Raw genomic sequence first — 17868 nt, 5'->3', positions numbered from 1 at the left:
TAAAAAATGATCAATCAATGAAACTAAGAGCTGGTTTTTCAAAAAGATAAAACAGGCGTGTCTGGCTGGCTCCATCAGTAAAGCATATGACTATTAATCTTGGGGTCATGAGTTTGAGTCCCACATTGGACATACATATTACATACATAAATAAACATATATATATATCAGGGCACCTGGGTAGTATAGTCAGTTAAGCCTTTGACTCTTGGTTTCAGCTCAGGTCATGATCTCAAGGTCATGAGTGCAGCGCCTGCTTGAGATTCTCTCTCCTCCCACCTGTGTGCTCTCTCTCTCTCTCTTTCTCTCTCAAAACAAATCTTTAAAATGTACGTGTATTTTTGAAAGATAAAACTCTCAAACCTTTAGCTACACTAAACAAGACAAAAAGATTTCAATAAATAAAATTAGAAACTAAAGGAGCCATTACAACTGACACTACAGGAATGCATATGATCAGAAAATAACTGCCATATACAATTATATGCCACCAAATTTGATAACCTAGAAGAAATGAATACATTTCTAGAAGCATAAAACCTACCAAGAATGAATCAAAAAGAATAAATAATATGAATAGGCACCAATGTGTTACACATTAATACTCCATAATGAACAGTGGGCACTGGCTCAAATGTCCCATACTGGTTTTTGCCTTTGAGTCATTCTACATGGTGTTCCTTCTGCCTTATAGGGTTTACCACTTCCCAGCAGTGGGTCCTGGGCAAGTTTCTCAGGCTCATTGACCTCAACTATCTCCCATAGAGAATGGGAAACACATTGGTTGTGATGCTTACCTCATAAGGACATCACAAGGATCAGATGATGTGTGAAAGCATTTTACAAACTGCCAAGTCCTCTGCCCATATGAGCTAATAGAATATAAAACAATGGATGCCAAGGAGTTAAGACAGGGAGGGAACTTAGAAGATAGAAATAACTGCTGTGTGGAAATGGTAGACGTGATTTTTGCTCAACATTCTGGCAAGAGAAACTTTATAAAAGTACAAATTAATTAATAGAGCAAATTGGGGTAAGGGATAGGGAAGAAGGTAATTGAGAAGGGGAGGCCTGGATGTGTTTGGATCCTCTGAAGTCTAGAGAGAGGAAAGTGTTTGTTATCCAGCAGACAATTCCTGCAAGCAACCTGGAGCAATTTTTGCCTGACCCAGACAGATTCAAATCTGGCCTGTGCCGTTTTGACATTAAGATTCAGTTTCCTCACCTGTAAAGTGGACATAATAATGGTACCAACCTCAGAGCATTGTGGAGATACTTTAATTCATTTTTTTTGTCACTCAAAAAGATTTCTTAATAATACGGCATTGGACTATAACCAAAATATGAAATAAATATACACAAGTTTATATTGATATAAACAAATGAACAAATAGGGGAGAAAAGGCTAATTTTGCTTTAATAGAATTCCAGATAGGGGCACCTGGCTCAGTGGTTGAATAACTGCCTTTGGCTCAGGTCATGATGCTGGGGTCCTGGGATTGAGTTCTGCATCAGGCTCCCCACGGGGAACTGGCTTCTCCCTCTGCATATGTTTCTGTATCTCTCATGAATGAATAAATAAAATCTTAAAAAATAAAAAATAAAAGAATTCCTAATAATAGACTCCTCACTTCAGGAGGTGAAGGAAAATCCTCCCCACCCCCTACCCCAAAGGTGGGGTAGATTTAGAGCACACTTCTAAACAACAGAGTGTAGAGAGAGGGAAACAGTGACTTGGGGCAGCAGACTGGCACACACAACTTTAACTGAGTGACAAAAGTCAGTGATGAAAGTCAGCAGTAATGCTGTGTGAATCTCATGCACCCCCAACTGAGATGGGATGGAAAGGCACAGAAGCACTTCACCACTGTGGTAGTCTTTCCAAAATTCCATATTCCCAGCCTACTCATGACAGAAATATCAGACACACCCAAATTGAGGCTCCTGCAACAAAGTAGCTGACCATGGGATCCCTGGGTGGCGCAGCGGTTTGGCGCCTGCCTTTGGCCCAGGGCGCGATCCTGGAGACCCGGGATCGAATCCCACGTCGGGCTCCCGGTGCATGGAGCCTGCTTCTCCCTCTGCCTGTCTCTGCCTCTCTCTCTCTCTCTGGGTGTGACTATCATAGATAAATAAAAAAATAATAAAAAAAAAAACACAAAATAGCTGACCAACACATCCCTTCAAAACTGTCTATCGAGGTCACGGAAAACAAGAATGAGAAGCTGTCCCGCACAAGGCTGGTTCAACACTTGTAAAACAATCGATGTGATTCATCATATCAGCAAGAGAAAAACCAAGAACCATATGATCCTCTCATTAGATGCAGAGAAAGCATTTGACAAAATACAGCATCCATTCCTGATCAAAACTCTTCAGAGTGTAGGGATAGGGGAACATTCCTCGACATCTTAAGCGCCATCTACGAAAAGCCCACAGCAAATATCATTCTCAATGGGGAAGCACTGGGAGCCTTTTCCCTAAGATCAGGAACAAGACAGGGATGTCCACTCTCACCACTGCTATTCAACATAGTACTGGAAGTCCTCGCCTCAGCAATCAGACAACAAAAAGACATTAAAGGCATTCAAATTGGCAAAGAAGAAGTCAAACTCTCCCTCTTCGCCGATGACATACTCTACATAGAAAACCCAAAAGCCTCCACCCCAAGATTGCGAGAACTCATACAGCAATTTGGTAGCGTGGCAGGATACAAAATCAATGCCCAGAAATCAATGGCATTTCTATACACTAACAATGAGACTGAAGAAAGAGAAATTAAGGAGTCAATCCCATTTACAACTGCACCCAAAAGCATAAGATACCTAGGAATAAACCTAACCAAAGAGGTAAAGGATCTATACCCTAAAAACGATAGAACACTTCTGAAAGAAATTGAGGAAGACACAAAGAGATGGAAAAATATTCCATGCTCATGGATTGGAAGAATTAATATTGTGAAAATGTCCATGCTACCCAGGGCAATTTACACATTTCATGCAATCCCTATCAAAATACCATGGACTTTCTTCAGAGAGTTGGAACAAACCATCTTAAGATTTGTGTGGAATCAGAAAAGACCCCAAATAGCCAGGGGAATATTAAGAAAGAAAACCATAGCTGGGGGCATCACAATGCAAGATTTCAGGTTGTACTACAAAGCTGTGGTCATCAAGACAGTGTGGTACTGGCACAAAAACAGACCCATAGATCAATGGAACAGAATAGAGAATCCAGAAGTGGACCCTCAACTTTATGGTCAACTAATATTCGACAAAGCAGGAAGACTCTCCCTGGAAAAAAGACAGTCTCTTCAATAAATGGTGCTGGGAAAATTGGACATCCAAATACAGAAGAATCAAACTAGACCATTCTCTGATACCATACACAAAGATGAACTCAAAATGGATGAAAGACCTAAATGTGAGACAAGATTCCATCAAAATCCTAGAGGAGAACACAGGCAACACCATTTTTGAACTTGGCCACAGCAACTTATTGCAAGATACATCCATGAAAGCAAGAGAAACAAAAGCAAAAATGAATTATTGGGACTTCATCAAGATAAGAAGCTTCTGCACAGCAAAAGAAACAGTCCACAAAAGTAAAAGACAACCTACAGAATGGGAAAAGTTATTTGCAAATGACCTCTCAGATAAAGGGCTAGTATCTGAGGTCTATAAAGAGCTTATTAAACTCAACAGCAAAGAAACAATCCAATCATGAAATGGGCAAAAGACATGAACAGAAATCATACAGAGGAAGACATAGATATGACCAACAAGCGCCGCATCACTGGCCATCAGGGAAATATAAAACCAAACCACAATGAGATACCACCTCACACCAGTGAGAATTGGGGAAAAGTCACAAGACAGGAAACAACAAATGTTGGAGAGAATGTGGACAAAGGGGAACCCTCTTACTCCGTCAGTGGGGATGTGAACTGGTGCAGCCACTCTGGAGAACTGTGTGGAGTTTCCTCAAAGAGTTAAAAATAGACCTGCCCTACGACCCAGCAATTGCACTGTTGGGGATTTACCTCAAAGATACAGATGCAGTGAAACGCTGGGACACCTACACCCCAGTGTTTATGGGAGCAACGTCCACAATAGCCAAACTGGGGAAGGAGCTTCGGCGTCCATCAAAAGATGAATGGATAAAGAAACCGTGGTCTGTGTATACTATGGAATATTACTCAGCCTTGAGAAACGACAAAGACCCACCATTTGCTTCGACGTGGATGGACCAGGAGGGTATTATGCTGAGTGAAATAAGTCAATCAGAAAAGGACAAACATTATGTGGTCTCATTCATTTGGGGAATATAAAAAGTAGTGAAAGGGAATAAAGGGAAAAAGAAAAAAAATGAGTGGGAAATATCAGAAAGGGGACAGAACATGAGAGTCTGCTAACTCTGGGAAACGAACAAAGGGTGGTAGAAAGGGAGGTGGGCAGGGGTGGGGGTGACTGGGTGACGGGCAGTGAGGGGGGCACTTGATGGGATGAGCACTGGGTGTTGTTCTATATGTTGGCAAATTTAACACCAATAAAAAATAAAATAAATAAATAAATCATCCTTTTGTTCCAAGGATGGAACACACACACACACACACACACACACACACACACACACACACACACAAAAGGACAAACATTATATGGTCTCATTAAGTTGGGGAATATGAAAATAGTTAAAGGGCATGAAGGGGAAAGGAGAGAGAATGAGTGGGGAAATATCAGAGAGGGCAAGAGAACATGAGAGACTGCTAACTCTGGGAAACGAAGAAGGGGTGGTGGAAAGGGAGGTGGGTGTGGGGGTTGGGGTGACTGGGTGATGGGACCTGAGGGGGGGCACTTGATGGGATGAACACTGGGTGTTATGCTATATGTTGGCAAATTGAACTCCAATAAAAAGAAATTAAAAAAATAAACAAACGAAACAAAAGAAAAAAAACCAAACAGCAGGTTTCCCTTTTTAATGGCTGAATAATATTCATATATTTTTTCTTTATTCATCTATTTGTTTATGTATAGTATGTTGTTTCCATGTCTTAGCTATTGTAAATAATGCTTCAATAAACATGGAAATACAGAAATCTCTTTCAGAGAGGGATTTTATTTTATTTTGGTTATGTAACCATAGGGTGGTTGCTGGATCATATGGAGTTCTATTTTTAATTTTTTGAGGAACCTCCATCCTCCATATTGCCTTCCATAGTACCCATATTGAATTACATTCCCAACCAACTTGCACAAGGATTCCCTTAACTTCAAATCCTTGCCACCAGCACTTGTTATCACTTATCTTCCTGATAGCCATTCTGACAAGTATGAGGTAACATTCACTGTGATTTTGATTTGCACTTTTGTGATGATCAGTAATGTTAAGGACATTTTCATGTACATATTGGCCATTTGCATATCTTCTTCAGGGAAAACAGTCTATTCAAATCTTTTACCCATTTTAAATCAGATTGTTTTTTGCTGTTGAATTTTCTTATATATTTTAGATGTTAAGTGCTGTTTGCAAATACCGTTTTCCTTGCCATGGGTTGCTTTTCATTTTGTTGTGCAAGAGTATTTTAAGTTGATATTATCTCACTTTTTTTTTGGTTTTATTGCTTATAATTTTGGTGTCATATATAATGCGTCATTGCAAAGACCAATATCAGGGATATTTTTTCCCTGTTTTTTTCTAAAACTCTTACGGTTTTAGGTCTTCATGTAATTGTTAATCACCTGAAACTAACTGGAATTTAAATAAAACCTTTAAGAAAAGATACCCAAAAAACGAAGCTTGTTTTAAGATATATGTTTCAAGAAATTCGTTTAAGGAAAGTGCAAGTGAGGGACGCCTGGGTGGCTCGGCGGTTGAGTGTCTGCCTTCAGCTCAGGGCGTGACCCAGGGTCCCGGAATCGAGTCCCTCATCGGGCTCCCTGCGGGGAGCCTGCTTCTCCCTCTGTCTGTGTCTGTGCCCCTCTCTCTCGCTCTCGAATAAGTAAATGAAATCTTTTTTTAAAAAGGAAAGTGCAAGTGAGAAACACCATTAAATAAATAAATAAATAAATAAATAAATAAATAAATAAATGTTTAATTATGTCAGCACGTTGATGTTATCCATAGTTCTCCACATTTAAATTTTAGCAATATTGTAGCTAATATAAAAGACTAGGTGGGCATATTGCAACTCTACCCCTTAATGGGTGTGTGACCATACAGAAGCTGCTTAATTACTCATGTGCTTCTTTTTCTGTATGAACAAAACATGAAAATAGACATCTACATTCTATACCTTAGTAGGAATGAAATAGCATAGGTAATATTTACATGAAATAACATAGGTGAGAGCCCCTTCCCCTCCCTATACTGATAGTACTTGGCACAAGCAGGTAGTAAGTAATTGATATATTGTTCCCCTTTGTCTTCTTATGCTCTGTGTCAGAAAAAAACATTCATTGAAGAAAAGTTGTGTTGAGAGAAAGGATCTTTTCAGCAGTATGAGTTTTAGGTAAGACTTTTGTTATACTGTTGGAACTGCAATTAGTGGATGAGAAGGGCTCATACGTACTTAGCTAGTACCGGGCCATCTCTACACCATACTACTGTCTTCTCCACACAATTCCATAACTGCCTCAAAAAAGGAAAGGATATGCCAAACTTTTCTCTTGCTATGAAAAAGTTTTTTTTTTTAAGATTTATTTATTTATTCATGATACACATGGGGGCGGGGGCGTGCAGAGACACAGGCAGAGGGAGAAGCAGGTTCCATGCCGGGAGCCCAATGCGGGACCCGATCCCGGAATTCCAGGATCACGCCCTGGGCAAAAGGCAGGCACCAAACTGCTGAGCCACCCAGGGATCCCCTGAAAAAGTTTTAATTGAAAACCAGGATTCTGGGCTGAATACAGCTTCAGCAGATTCCCCATTAAATTAGAAGGGGTTTTTCATTTAAGTCATAGTGTTGATATGTCACTATGCTCTGTCACTTTGAAAAGCGATAGTGCTTTGTTATCAGCACTGAGCCCTGACAGGCTTTTGATGTAGACTTAGACTAAAATAGATTGCCAGAATGATGAAGGCGCTGCTTACCTTCTAACACCTCCAGGCTGTGGATGTGGGCAAAGGTGCTGACCTATTGCTCTGTCCAGCCCAGTGGGTTTGATCATCTCCAGCTGAATATTTTCACATTTTAGATTGTAAGTTGAAATTGTAGAAGGGTTGATAGGTTTTCAACAGAAGCATGAATGTTACTGATAGCATATGATTTATGCCATCTAGAGACTTAATTTCTTAGGCAAATTGTTAATAATTAATTCTTGCCCTTTAACTTATACATTCTATTTAGAAAGTCTTTAAAGAAAGAAAACCGTACTTGGTGAGTTATAGAGGAAGTTGGCCTGCCAAAAAACATAGTCATTCCTTGAATTAAACACCATGTGCCAACCTTCTGCCAAGCACTGAGTTAGGTGTTGCAAACAGAAAGACAATTAAGAGTACCCGTCCTCAAGCAGAGAGATATATACAGAGGTAGATACTTATAAAATAATGCAGCAAGTGAAATATTATGCATAGAATATTACTGAAGCACAAAAAGCAATTATCTTGATATCTCTTAGGAAACAGGTAACAGAAATAGTGCATGTGTAACCAGTATCCTTGTTCCTAATGACCAGATCAGCACATTCAATGTATAGCTGAATGTTTAGATTGATAGGACATTACCTTTCTTGGCTAGGAACAAGATTTCTCTTAGGAGAGGCTGAACATGCATATTCAAATAGAGTTTGCTATCAGAAAAGTGGAAAGGTTTTTGAGGGCTCAGAATTAGTATTTCTTCTTACATTTGCCACCCCACCCCCAGACACGCACACAGTTTAACTCTCTGTACACCATAGTGTCCCATGCCTTTCTGCTGTTGGCCATATAGAAAATAAATACTTTTTGAAAAAGCTTTGCTCTATAACATTTCCAGGCTCCTTCATGTGGGCTCACTTTTCTACTCAGCATGTTTCTCTACATTAAACTCTGGTAGATATGATAAGCAAGTAGCTAAAGAGCATTTAAAAGAGTTTACACTGTGAATGGAAAAATACAGATTTTACTGCCTTTGTTGCCTTTTAAAACTAAACCTCTTCTTGAATGTATTTGTATAGGATTTTCATAGCCCTCCCCTCTGGAGCAATGTTTTAGCAATGCTGCTCTGAGTTTTAATCACTGGATATTTGTTTTTTTCTTCCACACTAATTTCAAATCACAAACTAACATTCAAATTGAAAACAGTAATAGGTTTACAGTCTTTCAATTTACTTTTAACTTCATGCTATCTAAAAAAAAAAAAAAACTTCATGCTATCTTTTCAGAGCATCTGATCAAGTTTAACACCATTGGATAGTTTAAAACTCAGTTTGCAGTAATCCACAGCCCTCAGAAATATTTGACTTCTACCTAAAAGTAAATAAAGGTAAAAAGTCTCTACATCTTCAATAAAAGTTTTCAAAAATGAATCAGCCACATGTTTTGAGTCCCATCTCTGTGAGCAAATTTCCAGAATAAATCATTTCTGGGCTTGGCTGAATTCCAGAGCACTGCAGGTCTCAGTCCAGAGGGCTGCATATATATGCAGATTGGCCATTCAAAGTTAAGGAAATACCTGCTTTCTATATTTATAGATGCTGCCACTTATATTTTGCATTTTATATGATCATTTCCTTGTCTACCTTAAACTATTAAGTTCATGAGTATGGGAATCTCTTCATTGTATTTCCAGCCATAGCTCACTCAGTACCTAGACCAACAGTAGGCACTCAAGGAATACCTGCTAAATCGCCAAATCCCGTGTTTAGGACTGTGAGTGAATAATGGGAACAGAGTTGTACTCAGATGTTAAAGATGACTTCGTATATATTGATCCCTAGATATATGAAGTCAAAAATAACAACAATAAGGAGGGCTTAGATAACTAAAAGTGTTCCTAGAGTAGTATAGCAAATAGGTTCCAGGGAGCTTCATGGACGCTTTCCCCTACCTCACTTATTAACTGGCATTAAGGTAGGAATGTATAGCACAATGCTTCCTTTAAGCAACAAACTTTCAGAAGTATTGCTCCAAGACACAACTCACATAGCAAATAAAGTATAATGTCTTAGAATGGTCTTTAGGACCTGAATTTCTAATTGAGATCTTGTTTTAACATTTTCCTAACTCACACACACACACACACACACACACACACACAAACAGGGCATATGCAATATATACTTCTGTGTGTGTAGGTATATATATAAGAAATAGCAATGCTATCTATATACAATTGATACATATACTAATATATATGAGTAACTATATATTTATACATTATATAAGTAACATGTTTGTAATATTTAAATATTACATATGTGATATCTATGTAATACAAACTTATTTATTATAGAAGTCATAACTAAGTTATTAAGCTGTTATCCCTTTTGACAATAAATATCATCTCTCTTGGTCTTACTTACTCTCTATTTCCCAGTTGGGCTTTTAGGCATTTGATGGTGAGAGAATGAGTTAATTTTACCTCTCTAAACAAAGCCAACTGGGAAATGGCTTGGATGCCACCATGGAGGTAATAGAAGATGCCCAATTTTGGTAAATAAAAAACATGTGACTAGATGTCTCCTCATTATTTCAATATTGTATAAATAATACTCTTAAAAATATCAAACAGATCATAAGAATATCTGATAATATTTCAACTCCAATTTTATAGAGAAACACAAACTGTAGCTGTCAGAATGATCCTCTTTCCTAAGCAAAACAACTAACGTAGCAACAAGGTGTATGAGGAGATCAGCAATTTATAAAAGGACTACCTTTTGCTTCTAGTTTTAAATTCTTCACTGGGTCAAACTGTGACTTCATGGCTACTTATTTAATGTGTGTTTGTGTGCATAGGTCTGTGTTTTCTTTCCAGTTATGTTGCCAGTTTATTCAGCAATTTTACCATTTTGACAAAGCTTATGGATTTAAGACGTTTTATAGCAGAATTATTTATTATGAACAAAGTTTCATCTTAATAAAGATGTACTTGTATGGACAAGTACATTTTAATTTTTTCAAGATACATTAATGAAAAAATATTCTGGATCTGTTTTCATTCTTTCTTTTATTCTACACTCCTTCCCCACAAAAAAGTATGCACATATACATAATTATTTTTTACATAATTATTAAGACAAAATTAATATGATTCAGTCAGAGTTCAGGTATGACATTTGTTAATTCATATGGCTAGTGCTCGAAAGGAAATATTATTTATATAAAGGTAGTCTTATAGGGCTAAGCAACAAAAGAAAACCGAATTGAATATGGCAAATAACATGGAATTAAGTACTGTTTCAAGCGTAATTTTTTTTTAAATGTGGTCATTCTGCACTGTTATTCATTCTGTTCAAAGAAAAAGCAACCTTGAGTAATGTATTTTTAAAATCAGCAACTTAATTAGAGGAAAATTTTTAAACAGGCAAAACAAAACAAAACACCCAGAGTATGAAAATCAAAACAGGAAATTATGTTACAATAAGAGGTAATCAAATCATTCCTTTAAGAAGCGTAGAGGCGGCGGCCAAATGGCAGCACCTGAGGAGCCGGATATAACCCAGGAGCAGACAGAGAAACTGCTGCAGTTTCAGGATCTAACTGGCATAGCAACTATGGATCAATGCTGCCATCCCTTGGAACAGCATTACTGGGACATAGAGGCTGCTGTACAGGACCGATTGAATGAACAAGAGGGTGTGCCAGATGTTTTCAACCCACCTCCATCCTGACCCCTGCAAGTTAATACAGTTGAGCACAGGCTCTACAGTTAGGCTATTGCAAGACCACAGCCAAGGGGGCTGCCTGGATGGGGTTATTACTTAATAATGCTTCCATTCCGATTTACCTACACAATACTTGATATATTTAGGTTTGCCCCTCGCAGCTGGGTCACTGACCCCGTTGGGGACATTGTTTCATTTATGCTCTCTTTTGAAGAGAAATATGGGAGGGCACACCCTGCCTTCCACCAGGGAACGTACAGCCAGGCACTTAACGATGCCAAGCGGGAGCTTTGGTTGCTTTTGGTTTGTCTTCATGGAGATGATCCCCAGGACTCCGATGAGTTCTGTTGCAACACACTCTGGGCCCTGAAGTTATTTCCCTAATAAACACTAGGATGCTTCGCTGGGCATGCTCCGCAAATAAACCTGAGGGATATAGGGTCTTGCAGGGTTTAGGAGGGAACACCTATCCATTCCTGGCCTTGATTATGCTGAAGGATCAGAGAACGACTGCAGTGGGACCCGATGACCTTATTAACCAGCTGACATGTATCATGGATGCAAACCAGACTTACCTCGTGTCAGAACGCCTTGAAAGGGAAGAACGAAATCAGACCCAGGTCCTGCGACAACAGAAAGACGAGGCCTATCTGGCCTCTCTCAGGGCTGACCAGGAGAAGGAAAGGAAGACACGGGAGGAGCCAGAGCTGAAGGGGCGCAAGGAGGAGGAGGAGGTGCAACAGCAAAAGTTGGCAGAGGAGAGAGGTGCGCGGAATCTACAAGAGGAAAAGGAGGGGAAGCTGGAGTATCTGCCCCCAGAGCCTTCCCCTGATGACCCTGAAAGTGTCAAGATCATTTTCAAATTAGCCAATGATTCTCGAGTAGAGAGATGATTCCACTTTTCGCAGTCTCTAACAGTAATCCATGACTACTTCTTCTCCTTGAAAGAAAGCCCTGAAAAGTTTCAGATTGAAGCCAACTTTCCCCGGCGGGTGCTGCCTTGCATCCCTTCAGAGGAGTGGCCCAACACCCCCACACTTCAGGAGGCCAGACTTAGCCACACAGAAGTTCTCTGTTCAGGACCTGAAAGATGAATGACATTTTTCTTCCCTCTCCCCTCCTAATCCCTAAAAGAAATGGAGAAACAAACAAACAAACAAAAACCGAGAGAGAAATTCATATTATTATTATAATACAATATTTTTTTTTAAGATTGCTGTATCCTAAGGGAGGATCAGAAACCATGCAGCCCAAAAGAGTCACCACCTGTGTGTGTGTGTGCGAAGGTCAGCAGTGAACGTTCCCACTGGCAAGCCCACCCTTCCCTACTGCCTCTGCACCACACACCTTCCAAAGAAAGGTCGAAGGACTTCGACCCAGTCATTGTCCCAACTGGGGAAGGGGACATTCCCACTAGTTCTCATTCATCCTTGCTTTTATGAAAAATAAAAGTGGAAAAAAACATCTATCAACCAGCTACTACTGCAGCATCTCCTGACGACTTGCTTCTCCCACCACCAGAGAAGAGGCACAGAAGAGAGATGTTCCTTGAACTTCCCACATTTTATGAATAACTTCTAAATGTTTTTTGTTGCTTTGTAATGACCAAAGGAATGAGACTGACAATGTTGTGCCCCTAAGTAATAAGCAGGTCAGCACAAGGTGGGTGCAGCCCAAAATAGTCAGTCCTGCTCTGCTTGTCCAGGGGTAGGGGGTTTTGTTAAATTTCCTGAGTCCCACAACATAGCTGGGTTTTTTTTTTTAACTTTATTTGATAAAGAGCCAATTCTTAAGCCCATGAATTCATGCTCTGGGCTCCTTAGCCCACAAGAGTGTAATAAAGGTGACCTGGGCTGGTTTGTGCTTATTTTTGCCATTGTCCCTCTCACATTCCTAGAGAGGTTGTTCTTTTTGGTCCAACTCTTGCTGTCCTTTCTTACCATCTATGCGCCTCGCTTGGAGTATTGGGAGAAATCTGGAGTTCATTGCCCCACAAAGTCTCTGTATAGATATCCCCATATATGCAGTGTGAACTCTGTGTATACTCATTAACTGCAGTTGTCCCTTGGAATCTGTACTAGATGGTTACTATGCAATCTGAACCAAAGGATAGCAGCTCTTCATTCCTCTTCTGATGTGTACGTGCTCTTCCTGCCCAGCCCCGAGTGTTCCTGAATTGCCAATCTTGGTGCCTTATCAAAGGACTAGCAGGGTCAATGGTAGAACCAGCAGAACCCCATGATGGTGCCCTGCCTGTATCAGTGGGAGAAGTGGGTGGTGGTGGTGGTGGTGGTGGTTCAAGGATAGAACTAGAAACCTTGAAGGGAGCCAAGACAGAACTCCAGGTGTGTGTAAACTGCTGGAAGGTACAGTTAGTTTCTGATATAGCCACCTGCTGGAGGCAGGTTTTAATCCTCTCCCTCTATTGCTGTTTTGAGGTAATAGGGGTTTTTTAACCTCTGGATGGATGTCCCTTCTTTGGTTGAGTTTATGGTAATGGGTACATGGGTCATGCCATGTATTATTAACAGATGTCAGCATGAGCTGGCAAATATTCCAAAGTGTTCTATAGCTAGACTGGTGCAGACTTGTAACACAGCAACCTACTGAAGTAACTGGAGCCTAGCATGCTTTGAGGCCAGGCTTCATATCAAGATAAAACATAACGTGGTAGATTTGCAGTCTCCAAAGGCTTTCTCTCTTGCTTCCCTAAAATCTAAGGGCAACTCTTTCTCTTTTAGGTAGCAGTGATGTACGTGGCTTCTCCTCTGCATCCCACAGTGGTTGGGGTAAACATGGGTAAGGGACAGAATAAGGAACCTCACAAGGCACCACCTAGGGAGCCCGGGAATTACCCAGTGGTCTTGGCACAGATGTCTAAAACACCATCTCTAGGAAAATTTAATTTAATTCTGCTCCTCACTGCCTATTATTCCATTTTGTTTACTGCTGCCTCAAGGCCGGATGAGTGGGAAGTCACTGTCTATTGGCATGAAAGGTAACTGGAATGGATACCAGGATAAAGCATGTTCTCTATTCAGCCTTATGTGAAGTCTGCTTCATGCTTACAACCATGCAAAGAGGAATTTTCCCACATAACTTTGAGTCTCCCTCCCTGTCAAACTCATAGCTATTTCCCCGGCAGTACACAGAAGGGCAGGATATTAAGGGCCTCCTCTAGGTTGGGTATTGTTTTGGGTGTTTTGCCCACACATCTTTGGGAAGTTGTAAAACTTTTTCCTTAATTCAGTCTGCATCTTATTCTACAACGTGCACGTTATGTCTCTTGGCCTTTCAATACTTGTTCAGGGAAGGAGGTCAGATGCCAGACTGTTAAGAAAAAGTGTATGTCGGTACGGTTCTTGGGATGGCCTACCCATTTACTTTAGGTTTCAGGAAGTTTTATCTGAAGCACATGTTCCTTCCTAGTCCATGTGGAAACAAGCCTGCTTTGCTCAGACCCCATTCCTGTCTCCTTACCGTAGGGCTGCTGCATAGGTGTCATCTCCCTTCCTCCTCCAGGAAGGATGCACATTTTGTCACTTAAAGCCAGTACAATCTGTTACTCCCAAGGACCTCGGAACTCCATGGGACCTGCAAGGGAGAAAATACTGAGAAGCCGATGATCTGCAAGGATTCGCTCATTTCCAGATCACCTCCGGGTTGTTTCAGCTGTTTATCAAACAGCAAGCCATCAGCCTAAAAAAAAAAAAAAAACACTTGTTTCAAGTTCTCTTCTGCATCCCAAAACTGACGTTGTAAATTCAACTGAATGACATGGGAAATGACCAAGCAAAGACACCCAGTTGGAGTCCGTTGAATTTCTGCAGTTAGTGGGGCATTTCTGGTCTTTTCTTCCACTTCTGCAGAATTTCCTGCAGCAAATACTTCTTTTGTCCTTGCTTGCCTCCACTGTGATGTTTGGATAAAAAATGATCAGAGAATATCTCTTAAAAAATAATAAGGAACCTAGAATCTTCAGCTGAGCAGTCATTATGAAAATTGCTAATGGTGCCAAGGCCAAGGAAAGAGTTTCAGAAAATGACTGTGGGAGGAAAGAGTGATAACCCCCAGAATGCAAAATCAGGGGAGTATTACCTGGTGCTTGAACAAGGAGCTCCACTTTGCAACTGTTTCCTTTTTTTTTTTTTTTTTTTTTAGGACTTGTGAGGAATGCAGCAAACAGGAAATCCCTCCACAAAAGATACAGTGTCCCAACTTGGTACTGCGCCTGAATAGTTTACGTGATAATTTACTGAAGAAATCTAGTGTACTTTAAATTTTTTTCATAAAAGTTCCCATTGTGTTGTAGGTTAACATTAAATGTTTTATACAAAAAAATCATTTTTAATCATTAATGATTAAATCATTCTGGTAAAAGATTAATATCAATGTAGTATGAATAAGCCCATTATAAATAGCATGTTGTCTGAAAATGGAAAGAAGAGTTTAGATACATGAACCTGAAAGTCATCACTAGAAACCATTAAGATACCTAGAATTTTCATCTGAATTCACTCATTCTTAATTGATCATTTATCTATCACCAGTAGGTTGGACTTTTGTGGGGTTTGGGATAAAAAAAGAAAAAAGAAAAAAAAACAAACTCTCCTTAAGTAACTTTCATTCAATCAAGAGAAAGAAAAAATATAAACAGGTAATAGCAACATTCTCTATCTGTATACAAAATGCTTATAGATGCTACTTATTTATTATATGCCCATGTCAGAATTTGTTTTTTTTTAATTTTTTTTAATTTTTATTTATTTATGATAGTCACACAGAGAGAGAGAGAGAGGCAGAGACATAGGCAGAGGGAGAAGCAGGCTCCATGCACCGGGAGCCCGACGTGGGATTCGATCCTGGGTCTCCAGGATTGCGCCCTGGGTCTAAGGAAGGCGCTAAACCACTGCGCCACCCAGGGTTCCCCCATGTCAGAATTTGTATACATAAACCAAGTCAGGGATGCTGGCCACCTCTTTGAAGTTTTTCACCATTTTACCCAACTCTTCATTCTTGTTTGATAGTTATTAAACACCTGAGGGGAAGAATCTAGTAAAACCAAAATATTTAAATAGTCACACAATGGTCATTTTGACAGAGATGTTGCTGGTCATAAACCAGTCATGTGGGGATCCCTGGATGGCTCAGCGGTTTAGTGCCTGCCCTTGGCCTAGGGCGTGGTCCTGGAGTCCCGGGATCGAGTCCTGCGTCGGGCTCCTGGCATGGAGCCTGCTTCTCCCTCTGCCTGTGTCTCCGCCTCTCTCTCTCTTGTCTCTGTCTCTGTCTCTAATGAATAAATAAAATCTTAAAAAATAAATAAATAAACCAGTCATGTGAATTACACCAAGTTATTTTGCAGCTGATTATACAGCTGTAAGTACTTCTTTTAGTGATTGCATCAAGAGTACTAATATATACATCTGGATTGGAAGACTGAGATGCAGTATTGAGGTGGAAGGCTTATTTGAAATCCATCTGCTATGGATTTTAACTTCACCAGGGTGGTAAAATGATCTGAACCACATAATCTACTCTAGTATCTTCTCCTAGTTTCATAGGGAACAGCAGGAGAGATACAAAGTTGCGAGAAATCCAAAGTTGGAAACCTTTTCATGTAGTGTTCCTGAATCTCAAGGAAATCCAGCTTATTAGTTTCAAAAGAATCTTTCAGCCACTACTGCATCTGTGCTTCCATCTGGGTGGGGACCTAACTGAAATGTGATTCCATGTTGGAAACCAGTATACAGAAAAGTCAGTTCCCAGCTTCAGAGGAGATTGGCAGAATACAGTTTGGATCCAGGTTCAGTAAGTACAATTTGCTAGTTTATTTTAGTTTCCAAAGCCATCCAACTTTCATTTGCCCTGGCTCTTGATGTTTTAGAAACTTGGCAATAGAATGATCTTATTAAATAGATCCTCCCCTCATATAAGCATCTTCAGATTGAAAGGCCACATAAATTTTGTTTTTCAATTCTAAACGCATACAAGATTTTTATCTGTCCCATTATGGACCAGACTTACCTTTCGTTTCTCCCTAGCTCTCCTGTATTTTTTTCTGTATTCATTTAGATTTAATTTTTTTAAGGCAAGAACCATGTATAAGGTGACTTATTCATGTTCAAAATCTTAGTACTTAATACAAAATCTGGCATATAGTCATTAATCAATAGCATTATAGTTAATAATACATATTATGAGGAAAACATTTTCTATTAACATAGATTACTTTTCAGGCCTATCATATATGACATATATATGTATATACACATGTATACACATATCTGTGATACATATCTCTCTATATGTTACAGTAATAATTGGTATGTGAAGTTGTACCTGCACATATATATATAATCTCTATCAGATTCCCTAGCCATAATATCAACACAGCAAAGAATACATCTTAATAGAAAGATTTATGATTAGTAAATTAAACAGAGAATGGCAATATGACCCAGCAATTTCACTCCTAGGTATCTGCTCAAAAGAATGAAAACTATTACTCAAACAAAAAATTGTATGTAGATGTTCATAGCAAAATTCACAATAGCCAAAAGGTAGAAAGGATGCAAATATCCACCAACTGAGGAACAGATAAACAGAATGTGACATAATACATACAAAGAATATTATTCAGCCATAGAAATAATGAAGTCCTAGCACATGCTACAACACGGATCAAGCTTGAAAACTTTATAATGAGGGAAAGAAACCAGTCATAAAAGTTACATATTATATGATTCCATTTATATCAAAAATCCACCCTGACACATACATAGAGACAGGAAGAAGATCTGTGGTTGCCAGGGGCTGGGCTGGGCACGAAGTGATGGGAAGATAATAGTTGGTTTCTTTCGGGGTTGATAGAAATGTTTGGAGCTAGATAGAAGTGATGGTTTTCACACATTGTGAATGTAAAGTAAATGCTAAATTTCACATTTGAAAGTGGTTAAAATGGTAAATTGTATGTGTATTTTACCATAACAAAAATATTTGTGCCAGAATTGCTGTTTAATCAAACTACATTTTAAAAATTAAAAATCTTGAATTCATTATT

At 39.4% G+C, this 17868-nt stretch overlaps 2 protein-coding genes and 1 pseudogene across 11 annotated transcripts in view; all 3 read left to right on the top strand.

The window, feature by feature from the left end:
• The window catches only part of LOC140597379 (small G protein signaling modulator 1-like), an 81415-nt gene extending 76313 nt beyond the window's left edge, over positions 1-5102 (top strand). The window contains exon 6 of the mRNA XM_072745644.1: positions 2202-5102. The gene's annotated coding sequence lies outside the window, so the exon portion shown is untranslated. The remainder of the gene's footprint in view (positions 1-2201) is intronic.
• Positions 1-17868, top strand: part of LOC140597361 (piwi-like protein 1) — a 98542-nt gene that overhangs the window by 49877 nt on the left and 30797 nt on the right. The gene's annotated exons all lie outside the window — the stretch shown is intronic.
• Positions 10614-12665, top strand: LOC140597364 (FAS-associated factor 2 pseudogene; annotated as a pseudogene).

The sequence above is a fragment of the Vulpes vulpes genome, unplaced genomic scaffold (assembly GCF_048418805.1).
Source record: "Vulpes vulpes isolate BD-2025 unplaced genomic scaffold, VulVul3 u000000698, whole genome shotgun sequence".
In the NCBI taxonomy this organism is placed as follows: Eukaryota; Metazoa; Chordata; class Mammalia; order Carnivora; family Canidae; genus Vulpes; species Vulpes vulpes.
Note: the sequence above shows the minus strand (reverse complement) of the source record. Positions and strands in the feature narration are given on the sequence as shown.